General features: G+C 41.7%; 1 protein-coding gene across 3 annotated transcripts in view; it reads right to left on the reverse strand.

Moving 5' to 3' along the window:
- cab39l.S (calcium binding protein 39 like S homeolog) overlaps positions 1 to 16,450 on the reverse strand; it is a 59,650-nt gene extending 43,200 nt beyond the window's left edge. Inside the window, exon 1 of one of the 3 annotated variants that reach the window (XM_018250183.2) lies at positions 16,323 to 16,450. The gene's annotated coding sequence lies outside the window, so the exon portion shown is untranslated. Of the gene's footprint in view, positions 1 to 6,599; positions 6,666 to 6,699; positions 6,811 to 16,322 lie in introns of those variants that run through there. The other 2 variants (XM_018250186.2, XM_041584479.1) reach the window with 2 other exon arrangements.
- Positions 16,451 to 16,453: the final 3 nt, after the last annotated feature.

Consider the following 16,453-nt stretch of genomic DNA (forward strand, 5'->3'; position numbering starts at 1 on the left):
TATATAATACCACAAAAGCCATTAATACCTTGTAAATTATATCCTTATAAACGGTGAGTTCTGATGTCATCAGTTATCAACGGTGAGTTCTGATGTCATTTCTACCACATGACTCACTGAAACTTGTGTATTATAGTAAATAAAGTACCCCCAGTTGCAAAATATGCGGATATTAGAAGTTACTTCGGAGTTCCATGACATGGCCTTCAGCCTCATGTTTTTAGATGGTCATAAAACTCCTGGGCAACTTATAATATCCTTATATTTTACAAGAGGGGGTACTTTATTCACTATATAATTCAACAATGCTCAGCAAAGGGTGTCGTTGTATTAAGCCAAGGTACAAAGACTGACAATGCCACCCATACCACTTTAACATCTACTAATAAAGGGTCCTTCCTGGTGTGTCCCACCTGAGATTCTGTAGTGGATGATTACTTTATAAGTTATTTGCCTGAACTGGAACTCCTAGTATGTTACAAACAGATCAGCCTTATTTTCACATGATGCATTTTGTTTAGTTGGAATAACATCATTTGTTACCAAGCAAAACTTCATTATCTGAATGTTCTGTTTTGATAACGTGATAAAAGCAGTGCTGGTTTTATTGCTTCTGGCAATGGAGCCAAGGTGCAGACGGATTTCTAAAACTCATCTCAAACAAATGAAGCCCTTTCACCTCCTACTCCAAGCCATACTCAATACTCTACTATAGTCCATCAGTCTAAGGACATCATTCAGCCCATTTCTGCTGGGAATAAAGGAGCATTTACACATCTCACACATAGACATTCAGTATTTTAAGTGTCTACGTGGTAGTTCTGTGCAATTCCCAGTGGCCCTGGCTCCAATGTTTTACTCCTATAACCTTTTGAAAGCACACATTCAGAATTCGGAACTTTTGTCTGCCTCTGTGAATTTAGCTTGTCACCTAAACACTAAGGCAACCATATTTTATTTACCATTTCCTGGTATTTGTATAGTGCAGATAGCCTCTGTTACAGAGATTATAAATCATTCCCATCAGTCCCTGCCCAAAGAGCTTACAGTCTAATGTCTCTATCACATTTACACACAGCTGGGCCAATATTTTCAGCAATCCTGTACCTGCCTGTATGTTTTTGGAGTATGGGAGGAAACTGGAGTACCGGGAGGAAACTCACGCAGACAAGGAAACATGCAAACTCATTGCGGTCAGCACCCTGGCTGGAACCGAACTCCAGTTCTGCATGTAGCAGTGCTACCCAGTGAGTCACTGTGCTCTGGTAGGATTATTTAGAATGCAGCTGATAAATGGCATCCATTGTATGTTTTTCGGTGCTTGTCATCCTCAACATTAAACTCTTTGTGAATGTTTTGGGGCCACAAAGTCCCAGTTTAGGGCAATTCCACCCATAATCCTTCATGCCGTGGGCCAGTAATTTCATACCACACAGGACCGGTTACATGAAATAAAGATAAAGATATCTACGGATCCCTTGGGCAAGATGGAGGTATAAAAATCCTTTGAAGGGCAGGATCCAGTTTTTTGAACTGGTGTAAGAAGGGATTAGACATAGTTACAAAATGCCATTCCATCGAATATCTAAAATGCCCTCATTCATCCCATGGCAGAACAAAGAAGCACTGTTTTAATGATGTTCTCTTTAGCTATTGGCTATGTACGTCTATTCATTCTGGCAGTCAGGTACAGGTATATGGTTACAGTTCAACATGAGTAAAGCTTTGAGGCTATGATAGAGTATCTAAATACATTTCAGTCATGTGGAGTCACTTTATTTACATTATTACGATCTGAAACTGAAAGAGTGATAATTACTGCAACACATTGTGAGCTTTATTTGAATTGATTGATAAACTGTTAAAGATGGAGCAAGTCTCCAGGTGTGTATTTGGGGAAGTTTAAATAGTGGTGAAAAAGGTATTTTTAGTGAACTACTTAAGCACATGTTTCTTTTTTACATGTTTACTTAACCTACTTTATTTGAGGGGTTTAGCACATACTGCACTTTAAAGCAGTTTTTGGATTGTACTGACTTTGCTATATAATAACCTATAACAGACATCCTCTGCTGCAGGTCCGGACTGGGGGTAAAGAGCAGCCCGGGCAAAAAAAAAATCAAAGCTGCCCACATGTAAACACGCAATGGTCTGACTTGTACATATCCACTCCTATATTGGGGTAAAACTGCAAAAATGTGAGTGTATAAATAGCTGCCTTTTGTATGGTCACGGAACCCCTCAGTGATGTATAATATCCTTATCATTTATAGTAGGGGGTAGTAGGGGGTACATTATACCTTATAATACATCAGTGATATGTTTGGTCTGTGACAAAGTCCTACTATATCATTAGGGCATTTATATATACATATCATTGACAACACCTGTACAGGGGCAGGAAATACTAGTTATGAAGGGTCCCCACATATAAGGAAGTAATGCTATTGTATGGGTGTGTAAAACATACTGGCTAATTCCCTTATCAAATGAGCTTAAGCAGGTTTAAACTGAATTTTTTCCGAGTGGGTTACCATGTACCCTTTCCCTGTGTAGCACAGTGACATAGGAACAATATTTCAGTAATAGCGGCAAATGCATGTTAATAGATGCTATCTCTTTAAATAAGCAAAATAATATATGCTTGTACATGCTACAAGTTAAACAGCTGGCACCCTGCAAGTTGGATAATGAGAAGCTGGCATATCTTTCTAGTTTGCTTTTGCTTGGTCCACGGTTTAACCTTCGGTATAACAAACATGAACTGGGTATAGAATATATATATATATATATATATATATATATATATTTATTTTATTTTTTCTACTATATGCTACTACTTTTCCTCTGCATAAATACAAATGCACGTGGTCAACGTCGCATTCAGATGTCTATATATAATGTAACTTAACACTATTAGCACTAACACTATTAGTAGGGCACTGCTACAGTGCTACATACCTGTGACCACATACTGTGCTCTAATAATTGTCATAGTTAGCAACCAGGAGATTATTTGGCCTAAATTCTGATGGTGAAGTTACATATTTTTTTAATCTACTCACTATCAGCAGATTCTACTCTCTCTCCCACTTCCACATTGCAGAATGTTCCATTACCCGCCTTACCCAGTACGTTAGGCTCTGTGCCAGCTATACCCAAGAGACAGAGAACAAAAAGAAGGTCAGAGCAAACAAAGCAAAAATCTCTCCTTCATACTAAACAACTGTACACTGAATGGCACTGACAGCTATACCTACCTTGGCCTATAAATCAGCCAATCAGGAAGCTCTAAACCAGCAATAGCTGCCCTAAAAGACAAGGCATGCCATCAGAAGACACCTGTACCACCTTAAACCACCGGTGAGAGTCTGGCTTAGAATCTTCAATAGTGTAATCACTCCAATCCTCCTCTATGGTAGCGAAGTGTGGGGTCCTGTCACTTACCCAGACCAATCCAAATGGGATTCTAGCCCAACAGAAATATTCCACCTGGAATTCTGTAAGCACCTTCTCCAGGTCCACAGGAGCACCTCAAACTCTGCCTGTCGGGCCAAGCTAGGCAGATTTCCCCTACTGTTTGCCATACAGAAGAGGGCACTCTCATACTGGACATACCTGCAGAATAGCAGCCCCATGACCTACCACCATAAAGCCTAGTTGAATAACCAGACCCAGGGCAAAACATGCACCCTGAAACAACTTCTTGCTACAGTGCCCCAAGTACTCAGCACTGAGGGACACCCATTTCCAGAGATTCTCCAGTCACATACCAGACTTCACATCCATAAAAGAAGAGAGGAAAATCCACTTCCTACTGGGAGAAGAGGCACTGACAGTAACAATAGCTGCACAATATGTAAGAGACTGTCATAGACTGAGAGAGACCAGATGTTCCTTATTACCATACACTGCCACCCCCCCCCCCCCAACCCCAACCATTTCACCCCTCTACCTGCTTTGGCAATGCTTAATGTATTTGGTCCTGCCAATAAAGCTTATTTTATTTGATTTGACAGAGAGTGCAGCAAGTGAGAGACAGAGGGTGCAGAGGGAGAGAGACAGTGCAGAGGGAGAGAGACAGTGCAGAGGGAGAGAGACAGAGTGCAGAGGGAGAGAGACAGAGTGAGGAGGGAGAGAGACAGAGGGTGCAGAGGGAGAGAGACAGAGGGTGCAGAGGGAGAGAGAGACAGAGTACAGAGACTCACAGAGAGAGACTCACAGAGAGTGCAGAGAGACAGAGTGCAGAGAGAGCGACAGAGTGCAGAGAGAGCGACAGAGTGCAGAGAGAGCGACAGAGTGCAGAGAGAGCGACAGAGTGCAGAGAGAGCGACAGAGTGCAGAGAGAGCGACAGAGTGCAGAGAGAGCGACAGAGTGCAGAGAGAGAGACAGAGTGCCGAGAGAGAGACTGGGAGAAGAGGCACAGACAGTAACAATAGCTGCACAATATATAAGAGACTGTCATAGACTGAGAGAGACCCCACTTTCCCCTATTCCCATAAACTGCCCCCCCTAACCCCACCCATTTCACCCCTCTACCTGCTTTGGCAATGCTTAATGTATTTGGTCCTGCCAATAAAGCTCATTTGATTTGATTTGATTTGAGTGCCGAGAGAAAGACAGAGTGCCGAGAGACAGTGCAGAGAGGCAGCGTGCAGAGAGGCAGCGTGCAGAGAGACAGCGTGCAGAGAGACAGCGTGCAGAGAGACAGCGTGCAGAGAGACAGCGTGCAGAGAGACAGCGTGCAGAGAGACAGCGTGCAGAGAGACAGAGTGCAGAGAGACAGAGTGCAGAGAGACAGAGTGCAGAGAGACAGAGTGCAGAGAGACAGAGTGCAGAGAGACAGAGTGCAGGAGGAGAGAGACAAAGTGCAGAGAGAGAGAAAGAGAGAGAGAGAGTGCAACGAATCAAAGAGAGAGACTCACAGAGAGTGCAGAGAGAGAGAGACAGAGAGGCAAGACCGTGGAGTCAGACAGGTCAGCAGCCTGAGTCCAACTCTATTTAACATCTACATTAATGAACTGGCAGCAGCATTAGATTCGTCCTCAGCACCAGGATTGAAATTACATGACAGCGAGGTGAAGTTCATGCTGTATGCTGATGATCTCCTTCTCCTGTCTCCAACAGAGAGTGGCCTGCTAGCCAGCCTGACAGTACTGGAGAAATACAGCGCAACATGTGCACTGCCCATTAACCCAAACAAAACAAAGGTCATGGTTTTCCAAAAGAAGAGTGAACAAAACAAAAATCCCTCCTTCATACTAAACAACTGCACACTGAATGGCACTGACAGCTATACCTACCTTGGCCTACAAATCAGCCAAACAGGAAGCTTTAAACCAGCAATAGCTGCCCCAAAAGACAAGGCGTGCAGGACCTTCTATGCCATCAGAAGACACCTGTACCACCTTAAACCACAGGTGAGAGTCTGGCTTAGAATCTTCGATAGTTTCATCACTCCAATCCTCCTCTATGGCAGTGAATTGTGTGTCCTGTCACTTACCCAGACCAATCCAAATGGGATTCTAGCCCAACAGAAATATTCCACCTGGACTTCTGTAAGCACCTTCTCCAGGTCCACAGGAGCACCTCAAACTCTGCCTATCGGGCTGAGCTGGGCAGATTTCCCCTGTTTGCCATACAGAAGAAGGCGCTCTCATACTGGGCACACCTACACAACAGCAGCCCCATGAGCTAACACCATAAAGCCTGGCTGAACAACCAGATCCAGGGCAAACCATGTGCCCTGAAAGAACTCATCAGCACCCTGCCCACTCAAGACTCCCACCAACTGACAAAAGGCCAAATAACACAAAAAATAAACAAATACAAAAAGCAATACATCTGTGACTGGAGGAAGGAAATAAATTCCCAGAAACTTTCTATCTACCAATCACTGGGAAGAGAGTACAGACTGGCCCCATATCTGGAAAGGCTACAGAACCCCAAAGACAGACAGACACTGAGTATGCACAGACTGAGTGCCCACAACTTGGAGATTGAACTGGGACAGCACAGACAGACCTACAGACCCAGAGAGAACAGATTGTGCCAGCGATGTGACAAGGAGGCAGTGGAGGATGAGGTCCACTTCTTGCTACAGTGCCCCAAATACTCAGCACTGAGGGACACCCACTTCCAGAGATTCTCCAGTAACATCCCAGACTTCACATCCATAAAAGAAGAGAGGAAACTCCACTTCCTACTGGGAGAAGAGGCACTCACAGTAACAACAGCTGCACAATATGTAAGAGACTGTCATAGGCAGAGAGACAGGACTTTCCCCTATTCCTATAAATTGGCCCACTTAAACCCACCCATTTCACCCCTCTACCTGCTTTGGCAATGCTTAATGTATTTGGTCCTGCCAATAAAGCTCATTTGATTTAAGTGCAGAGAGAGACAGAGAGACAGAGTTCAGAGAGAGACAAAGACTCACAGAAAGTGCCAACAGTTACAGGACATGTCAGAGGCAGACATTCCTAAATATATCTCCATAAGGAGAGACAGGGAAGGAATGTACAGAGGAGAGTAGGAAGGCCGATATACAATGTAATCACATCCCCAGAGCCATATAACAAGGACATAAGGAACCCACTCAGCCTCAGATCCCAGGCCTCTTTCTGAGAAAGAATCGGGTTTCTGGTAAGATTCCTGAGAAGCGCAGTGACTATCGGGCGATGTAGTCCCCTTCTTACCACATCAGTTCCGTTCACGCTTCCGGTCTTCGACATCAGCGATGTCCAGGGCCTGCACACAGCACAGCAGCATGAGAACAGAGAGGAGTGGGAGGGGCGGAGCCACAGTGGGAGATAGGATGAAGGAGCGGTCCTAGAGCCCACTGCATTCATTGAAAGGCAATTTCAGAAACGATGCAACATTTAATTGATTGTATTTACAAAGTTTCTTATTTCAGTATGATGAAGCTTATATTTAAGTTGTCATTTTTCGCAATAGTTCCCCTGTGAGTGGGGTCAGTTGCAGAGAAGTGCTAAGCTACATAGCACACAAAGCAAGTTTTATCTGCTTTGTGTGCTATGTACATGCCTTTAATATACTGCTGAGCCTCTTGAAAATTTGTGTTGGATACAGATTACTGAAAAATATATACCCATGAAAAAGGCGTGTGGTTAACAGACTTTGTATGACAACAACTAAATGTAACGGTCGGCACCCAACACCAGAACAAATGCCAAGCACCCTGGTTCTCGGCTCGTGCTTCATCTGTAGTGTGACCGCCTTTGGCCTCGGGAGGAGCCCTCAGCTACTTGGATGCCACCAGGACTTAAACAAGAGGTGCAAGGCTATAGGTTCTGGATCGCAAGCGGGGCACGACTGTAAAGCAAAGTCTTTGGGCAGAAGGTCGTAGTACAAGGCGTTAGGCAATAGAGTAGTCAGATCAGGCTGGGTCGAGGCAGGCAGAGAATAAGCATAGTCAGGCAGGCAGGGGTCAAACCAGATAGTTAATCAGAAAGGATTTAGCAGAAGAGGTAGTCGGTATTCAGGCAAGGGTCAACATCCAGAGGTCAGAATAGTCAAAAAGCCAGGCAGGGGTCACAACAGGACTCAAAACAGGTTCAGACAGATTTAGCATAAAGCTCAGAAGCACCAGGAACAAATCCTATCACGGGCAAGGTCTCACAGCCCTAATGAGCTTTAAATACTGTTCAAATTTGGCGCCATTGCGCGATGGCGTCATCACGCCTTTAAATGACGTGGAGGCGCGTGCGCCTCCTTAAGAATCCAAGATGGCGCCGGACACGGAGCGGCGTGGCGGGCGTCCCTGCCGCACAACTGGACCACCAGGGTAAGTAGTATTCACTACACTAACATGAAATCAAGTTTATTGAAATTAGTGGTTAAGTTACTGCTGCCAACTAATGTTAGCAACATGTATGAAAATGTGACAGGCAATGACCTGCCTTATGGAGCTGCTTCCCAGAATAATGATGCGGAAATTAAAAAAAAATATTAATAAGAAGTGTTTGACGTTAAGAAAAACAGGGTAAAAATAAATATGAAGCACCTGAGAAAAGACAATATATGAACAATACATTTTGTGAAGACAAACACTTTCACCTTCCAAACAGGTGCAGACTGTAATCTGTTACAATTTTGCAACATTTAGTTGATACATTTCTCAGCAGCATCTGTGGAATATTAGTAATTATTGTATCAATTCTAAAAGCTTCCTTTAAAGGGGTTGTTCACTTTTTAGTATGGTGTAGAGATTGATATTTTGAGACAAATTGCAATTGGTTTTCATTTTTTATTATTTGTGTTTTTTGAGTTATTTACCTTTTTATTCAGCAGCTCTTCAATTTGCATTTTAAACAATCTGGTAGCTAGGAGTCCAAATTACCCTAGCAACCATGCACTGATTTGAACAAGAGACTGGAATATGAATAAGAGAGGGACTGAATAGAAAGACGATTAATACAAATTGGAAATAAGACATTTGTAGCCTTACAGAGCATTTGCTTTTTAAGAGGGGGTCAGCGACTCCCATTTGAAAGCTGCAAAGAGTCAGAAGAAAAGGGCAAATAACTATAAAACTATAAAAAATAATGAAAACCAATTTTAAAAGTTGCTTAGAATAGGTCATTCTATAACATACTAGTTACTTTAAAGGCGAACCACCACTTTAATGAAAATCATGGATTCTGCTCAGCAAGGACAAAGATAAATGTATCAATTTTGAACAGTTTACAGGGTCGGCAACCCCCCCAACCCAGAGTTGTTTTAGAAGGTGAAAAATTACACATTACACTTTTAGAAAAACAGTCACAAATAGCAAGTGATTGGAAAAAGTATTTATTTCTGCTGAACAATCTGAAACCAACTTAACTGAAAAAAAGTGTTGGAAGGTGAGCGACCCCTTTAAGCCAATGGATATAAATTAAGCCAATGAACAATGAAATGGGTTGGATTGTTATGCCCAAATATATATAGCTTTTTGCCTTAAAATACATAATTAAGTGTAAAAACACCTATATGCCAGCCAGGGGAAGGCTTTAGGGTTAGTTGTACACTAACAGAAATTCTCACACGTGCATCACTCTTTCTTTTGGATTTCAGCAACTCCAGGTCTGTGTATGAAGTAAGGGTAAGGAAGCGAGTAGCTTTTGCTATGAATGCCAGTTATTCAGTCCAGCATGTATGAACCGTTACACTATTTCTGTACCCGAAGTTATGCCATAATTGTTTCCTTCCAGGAATCATTTCTAACACTGAGATCTATAACTCTAATTAACAAAAGACATGCACTTCTTCTGTTTCAAATCCTACCACATTTTGAAGGATTCCGATGAAACCCCAGTGTTTAGGCAAGCCAAACCAAAAGTTTAAAGGTGTTGTTGGTCACCTTCCAAAAACATTTTTCACTTGCTTTTATGCGTTTTATTTTTGACCATTTTTGTAATATTGAAGTTAAAAACTTTATATTTTGCATTGCTGTGTCACCCTTGAGAAGCTCTGGAAGGAGGGTCCCTGATTACATAACTGTTCTAATTTGATATAGCAGTTGATATGTTTTATCATTAACCCTGCTGAGATTTCCCTCCCTGCCCCTAATCTGCATATGTAAATTAGGAGTTGGATTCAGTTTGGCCAGGCAGAAGGATTCGGCTGAATCCTGCTGAAAAAGGCTGAATCCTGGCCGAATCCCGAACCGAATACTGGATTCGGTGAATCCCTAAAAAAAATCCAAGTGAAGAATTGTTTAATAGTGAATAGCAGATTCACAAGTGAAGAATTATTTAATAGTGAATAATAGATTCACTATTAAACAATTCTTCACTTGTGAATCCACTTATGTCATCTGTTTAAAGGGATCCTGTCATTAGAAAACATGTTTTTTTCAAAACGCACCAGTTAATAGTGCTACTCCAGCAGACTTCTGCACTGAAATACATTTTTACTATTGAGTGTTGTTCTTAGATCTACCAGGCAGCTGTTATCTTGTGTTAGGGAGCTGCTATCTGGTTACCTTCCCATTGTTCTTTTGTTTGGCTGCTAGGGGGGGGAGGGAGGGGGTGATATCATTCCAACTTGCAGTACAGCAGTAAAGAGTGATTGAATCAGTTGCGGAACTACCGGGGAGCAGGGGGTGCGAGCGGGCCAGGGCCCGCACCCCCTCAGGGCCCCCCGGCAGTCCGCACGCCGCTGTGCGGCGCATATTCCCGGCCAGTTTCCGGGCGTCCTGTGCCAGGGCCCGCCCCCCTCTAGTTACGCTTAGGGTTGCCACCTTTTCTAGAAAAAATTACCGGTCTTAGACCCGCCCAAAGCCACACCCCCAATCCCGCCCAAAGCCACACCCCCTGTGCCTAGCAAATTCTGATTGTGACACCAGGAAGTCCAGTTATGTCAAATGAACAGATGAATTCCTTTGTCACGCTTGCGTAACTGAACTTTTAATGGAAACCACCCATAAACCATACTCCATCTAAATAGTATTGGACAAGTGCTGTGTGGTGCCCCTGTCCCATCTACACACCTAGCTCAGGCTTGGCCCTGCTGTGTAAATCTCTGCTTGCACCATAAAAATCACATTGCTGCTGCCATACAGTAGCTACTAATGGGTCACTAATTAAATGTTGCACGCAAGATCCTTCCTCCAGTTCCTCGGTTCCTTGCCCTTATGAAGTACAGTTAACCACCTACCAACATCCTTGCAAAATACTAATTTGTAATACTAACAGGAGGTTTCATTTTACGTCATTGTATGGAGATGTCAAACTTTAACTGTACTTAAAGCGATACAATGTTTCTACACACACACAAGTGAGTTCCTAATTCCTATTTTCACAATGAAATTGCCATAAAAGTGACACACCCCCTTTCTAACTGTTTCATTTCCTCCCCTGACTGAGGAAACTATCAGAGAAGTGTTAGCACTACTAGCACGCCCCCCACTCAAAGCTATGTGGGTACAAATCCCACTCACGGGCTCTGAAGCTGCTCTCCTGGTTCATGGCTGCAGTCTGATGACGCATCTCAGCCACCTCCTTGTCACATGCCGGAAGGCCGGAAACTAGAAATGTCATGTAGTAGAGAGGTCAATAAAGATAGTTGAAAAAAAAAGCAAGAAAGCCCTGTGGGAGGAAGGAGCAGCGAAGCTGCTTAAAAGTAAGTGGCATTCTCCCCGCAAAAAATTACCGGCCAATGTAATTGCCGGTATTATCTTAATACCGGCACTGGCCTCCATACTGTTTTACCGGCTAGGCCGGTAATTTACCGGCCAGGTGGCAACCCTAGTTACGCTTCTGGATTGAAGTCTATCAGAGCACAAGTCACATGACTTGGGGCAGCTTGGAAATTGACAATATGTCTAGCCCCATGTCAGATTTCAAAATTGAATATAAAAAAAAATCTGTTTGCTCTTTTGAGAAATGAATTTCAGTGCAGAATTCTGCTGGATCAGCACTATTAACTGATTCATTTTGTTTCCATGACTATCCCTTTAAAGAGAAAAAGCCAGTCAGGCAAACATGATGCACTGATTGTTAAAACTGGACTCTATGGGAAATGTAGGTGTATTGCTGAGAATTCTGGCTAAAAGATTCCAAATCTGCACTGAGCAGAGATGCTTAACTTAAAACAAAAGGTCTGAGACTGAATAGACAGAGGTTTGAAAATACATCATACAAATAATCAGGATAGAGAACCAAAGACAAAATGTTTACTAATACGAGTACTATATAGGAACAACTGCTATGACATAGCAAGTGAACAATTACTATGGCACCACTAGGTACAGTTTATGTACAATACGGTTATTCTTTTAGTCCTGTTATTGGTTTTTTAAGTCCTGTATTGGTAGAAGCTTTTGTTTGCTATGATCTCTCTTACAGCAAGGGTGTATGTGTCTTTCCTAGAAAGCAGGGATGCTAATGTCAAAGTCCCTCGAGCTGTTTTAAACTACATCTCCCTGCGGCTCCCAGCAGCTGAAAAAGCATACACCTCTGCTATAGAGTGATTCACATGTTTAAGCATAACCAAAGCCTCCAAGGTTTAAACTATACATGCAAATCATCACATCGGAAAAACCGACTGTTCTACACAAAGCAACATAATTATAAACATTTTGTAACATTTTCAAATTCAGTTAACTAGCCAGAGTAAGAAAGAATTGTGAAAGCCAGAAAGAATACATATAAATAGACGGCAATCAACACAGCACGAATTTCCTAGTGCAATAACATAACTCCCAACAAAAACGTAGAGATGGACAAAAACATGTTTTTTTTACTATGTCCATTATATGGCCACAACCCCTAATTAACATGTCCATTTTACAAAATTAGGTATATGATAGTTTTTAGGGCCTTGTTTTATGTGTTATAACATTTTGCTAATGAAGCTGAAATTGCCCTTTAAGCTGTAAGTCACAGTTTCCGCAAGAGATCTGCTTATCTTATTAGTTACAACTGTATCTTTGCTTATCTTAAAATATTGCAAATGTCCACTGCTCAGTGTTCTGGGCTCTCTGCCAAAAAGCCTCTTATTTTAATTACTTTTTAGAAACTTTGTATCATTTTCTGTTTTTACTGCAGGAGAACAAAGAGAAACTTGGTACATTTCAGTAAGAAACCTGGGACTGCGGGCTGAGCTGTCAAAATCGGGACTGTCCCGCAGAAAATGGTTCATTTGGGAGGTATGCAATAACTTTCTGTAAGTTACATTAAAGGAAAGGTAACACCAAAAAATTGAAAGTGTTTTAAAGTAATGAAAATGTAACGTACAGTTGCACTGCACTGGCATAACTGGTTTGTTTGCTTCAGAAATTATACAAGCTGCTGTTTTGCCATGGAGGCAGCCATTCAAAGGAGAAAAGGCAAAGGATATACAGCAGATAACAGATAAGCTCTGTAGTATACAATGGGATTCTTCAGATCTGTTATCTGCTGTGTATCCTGTGTTTGAATCTCGTTTATATAAATAAACCATAGATGTGTTTCTGAAGCAAACACTCCAGTTTTGCCAGCGCAGGACACCGGTACTTTATATTTTCATTCCTTTCATTTTTTCCCCCCATTTTTTGGTGTTAAGCTGGCCATAGATGTTGAGAATTTTAAAAGATCAGATCCTGGTCGTGAGACCACGATCTTCTCAGAACGATCGTACGAATTTACTATCAACTAAAATGACCAATTTGCCAGGAAAACAAAGGGGAGCTGCCTGCTTGGCCCTGCAAACATAGATAAATTGCACTGGGACCGACAAAGATTTTTTGATCAATTTCCCGACAGATGTCGGTTGAAAAATCGTAACATGTACGATCGTTCGAATCCCACTAACCGCACGATAATTTCGAAGGATTGGTCAGACTTCCCTAAAATCGGTTGTTCGGCAAGAAGAATCGTCGCGTCTATGGGGAGCTTAACTGTTCCTTTAATGAAGAGAAAATACACATTACAAAGAGCGATTACTGCCCTATAACTTACTTTCCTAAGGTATTTAAATGTAGTTTAAAAGGGTCACTGCTCATTCCAATTTGTAACATGATGAATGCCTTTATGAGTAAATAATCCCAGTAACATGACTTCACCTCCTATTTCTATTGCAGCCTCAGTTTTTCTTTTGCGATGACTTCGTATCAGAGTTATACAGGACAGATGTATCACCAGACATCCATTAGCTCCAAGAGCCAATGTTTTCATTGGCATAATACTTGTTATATATACATAAAATACTGTACACACACTGTATGCTTTGTTAGGTAACGCCCACTCCCACTATACTCTACAATGCAACCTTCATGTGATCCAGGCTTCATAACCCAAAGCAAAGTAACGTAAGCCTTTTAGGGGTCCAGTACAAACAATATTAATCATGTCAGCTTATATAGCTGTCTCCAGCATGACTTTCCTTCTGGCTTCTCCTAGAATCTTAGATCTTTGTATTAGTACAATTAGAAGCCACAGTGTCACCCTGCTAAATCTTTTAATGAGTCCTTCCCTTCCCAAAACATTCAGCAAGATTCTTTTGCGCACATACTAAACTGTTGATACGTTTGGAACAAAACAAAAAAGGGAATTCACCATGAAGTTAATGTTTAGCATGTTATAGAATGCCCTGCTCTTATTAAGTGGTCTTCATTTTTCTTTTGAATGAATACCTTTGTTTTTTGTTTCTTCCCAGCATTTAAAATATTCAATATTCAAATTGAAGAAACATAGAAATTTGAATTAAAAAAGGCCGACTGAAATTAAGTCAACGTTTTTTTTTTTGGTCGAATAGCTCCGTGTTTGATTGAATAGGTCCATTTTCGGCCGAATTCAAATAGTTCGAATCGAAGGAATAGCGCATTCGATCGAGTTCGATTAAAGGTTTTTCCCCAAAAAAACTATGAGTTTTCAAAGTCCACCAATTGACTCTAGATAGGTTCTAGGAGGTCCCGCATAAGCTAAAACAGCAATTCAGCAGGTTTTAGATGGTGAATGGTTGAAGTTGAATTTTTAAAGAGACAGTACATGATAAATTTCGATATTCCAATTAGAATCGAATTTGGACAAAGAACAAAAAAATTTCAAATTTTTTTCATTCAAAAATTCAACTTGACCTTTGATAAATCTGCCCCTTAACTTACTATCTGCTTTATGTGGGAAAAAATTGGTACTTTTTATTGCTTAGCTTTTTTTTTTTCCATCAGTTTTATAATCTGCCAAATTTAGAGTAAACTGGACCCTAGACACCAGATAGCTGCTTCAATGCTAAACCAAAGGGCTACTTAATAAAAAGCTAAATGAAGTACACAAAAGACCAGTTGCAAATTTTCCCAGAATGAAATGGTCTACATCGTACTGACAGTTAATTTAAAGGTATACTGCTGCTAAAGGAGAACAAAACCCTAAAAAAAGAATATGGTTAAAAATAACATATTTTATATACTGAACTTAATGCACCAGGTTTCAGCTTCTCAATCGCAACAATGATCCAGGACTTCAAACTTGTCACAGGGGGTCACCATCTTGGAAAGTGTCTGTGACACTCACATGCTCAGTGAGCTCTGAGCAGTTGTTGAGAAGCTAAGCTTAGGGTCCGTCACAAATTATCAAGCAAAAAATGAGGTTGGTCTGTAATATAAACTGATGCTACAGGGCTGATTATTAAATTCTGATGCTAATTGCACCGGTTTCTGTGCTGCCATGTAGTAATTATCGGTATTAATTACTAATCAGCCTTATATTGTGACATTTATATTCTATGTGTACTGTATATTGTGAGTCAGTCTATAAACTCAGCACAGAGCATGTACAGTGAATCAGCAGAAAAGAAGAAGGGGAGCTACTAGGGCATCTTTGGAGACACAGATCTTTACTGCTAAAGGGCTATGGTTGCCTTGGGCTGGCACAGAAGCCCAAAACATAAAGTACAGCATTTCTAGATACTTCTTTAGTTAAGCTTTAGTCCTCCTATAAGCAGCCCCTTACTTCAGATAATTGGCAGCCACTGCATCTGCTGTTTCTGCTTTTCCCATAAGAGTCTTGGGCTAAACCTACAGTATATCTTAGCTGTTTGCAAGTGTCTATAATGAACAAGCTGCATCCAAACATTATAACGTCTGTCCGGTTTAGCATGGAGATCATTTCTGAGCCAAAAGACAAGCTGTAGAGTAGCAGCCTGACTTAAAGGGGTGGTTCACCTTTAAGTTAATGTTATAGAAAGGAATGTTCTAAGCAACTTTTCAATTGGGTTTTCTTTATTTTTTATAGGTTTTCAATGATTTGCCTTCTTCTCTTCTTCTTCTGACTCTTGTCAGCTTTTAAATGGGGGTCACTCTTAAAAACAAATGCTCTGTAAGGCCACACATGTATTGTTATTGCTACTTTTTATTACTCATCTCTCTATCCGGGCCTCTCCTATTCATCTCTCTTATTCAGATCAGTGCATGGTTGCTAGGGTAATTTGGACCCTAGCAACCAGATTGCTGAAATTACAAACTGGAGAGCTGCTGAATAGAAAGCTAAATGAATAAATTAAAAAAAAACAATTGCAAATTGTCTCAGAATACCCCTCTCTGCATCATACTAAAAGTTATCTCAAAGGTGAACAATACCTTTAAACAGTCAGCCAACAACATTCCTTCCACAAGTGCCCAGCTTTTCCTAAACCGCAACCCCCAGCTTTTCCTAAACCGCCACCCCCAGCTTTCCCTAAACCACAACTCCCCGCACTCCCAACTTTTCCTAAACCGCAACTCCCAGCTTTTCCTAAACCGCAACCCCCAGCTTTTCCTAAACCGCAACCCCCAGCTTTTCCTAAACCGCAACTCTCAGCTTTTCCTAAACCGCAAGTGAGTGAGGAGAAGGCAACAAACCCCTAGTGAATGCAGCTCAGCTGTGTCCGGGCCTCGCTTCCCTCTTGTCTTCTCTACTCTCCTACTTCTCGTGTCAGGAAGAGCCGGGGCTTCCGTACTGGGCGGACACGTGCCGCTGCCATGGAGACAAC

This window comes from Xenopus laevis, chromosome 2S, assembly GCF_017654675.1.
Source record: "Xenopus laevis strain J_2021 chromosome 2S, Xenopus_laevis_v10.1, whole genome shotgun sequence".
NCBI lineage: Eukaryota > Metazoa > Chordata > Amphibia > Anura > Pipidae > Xenopus > Xenopus laevis.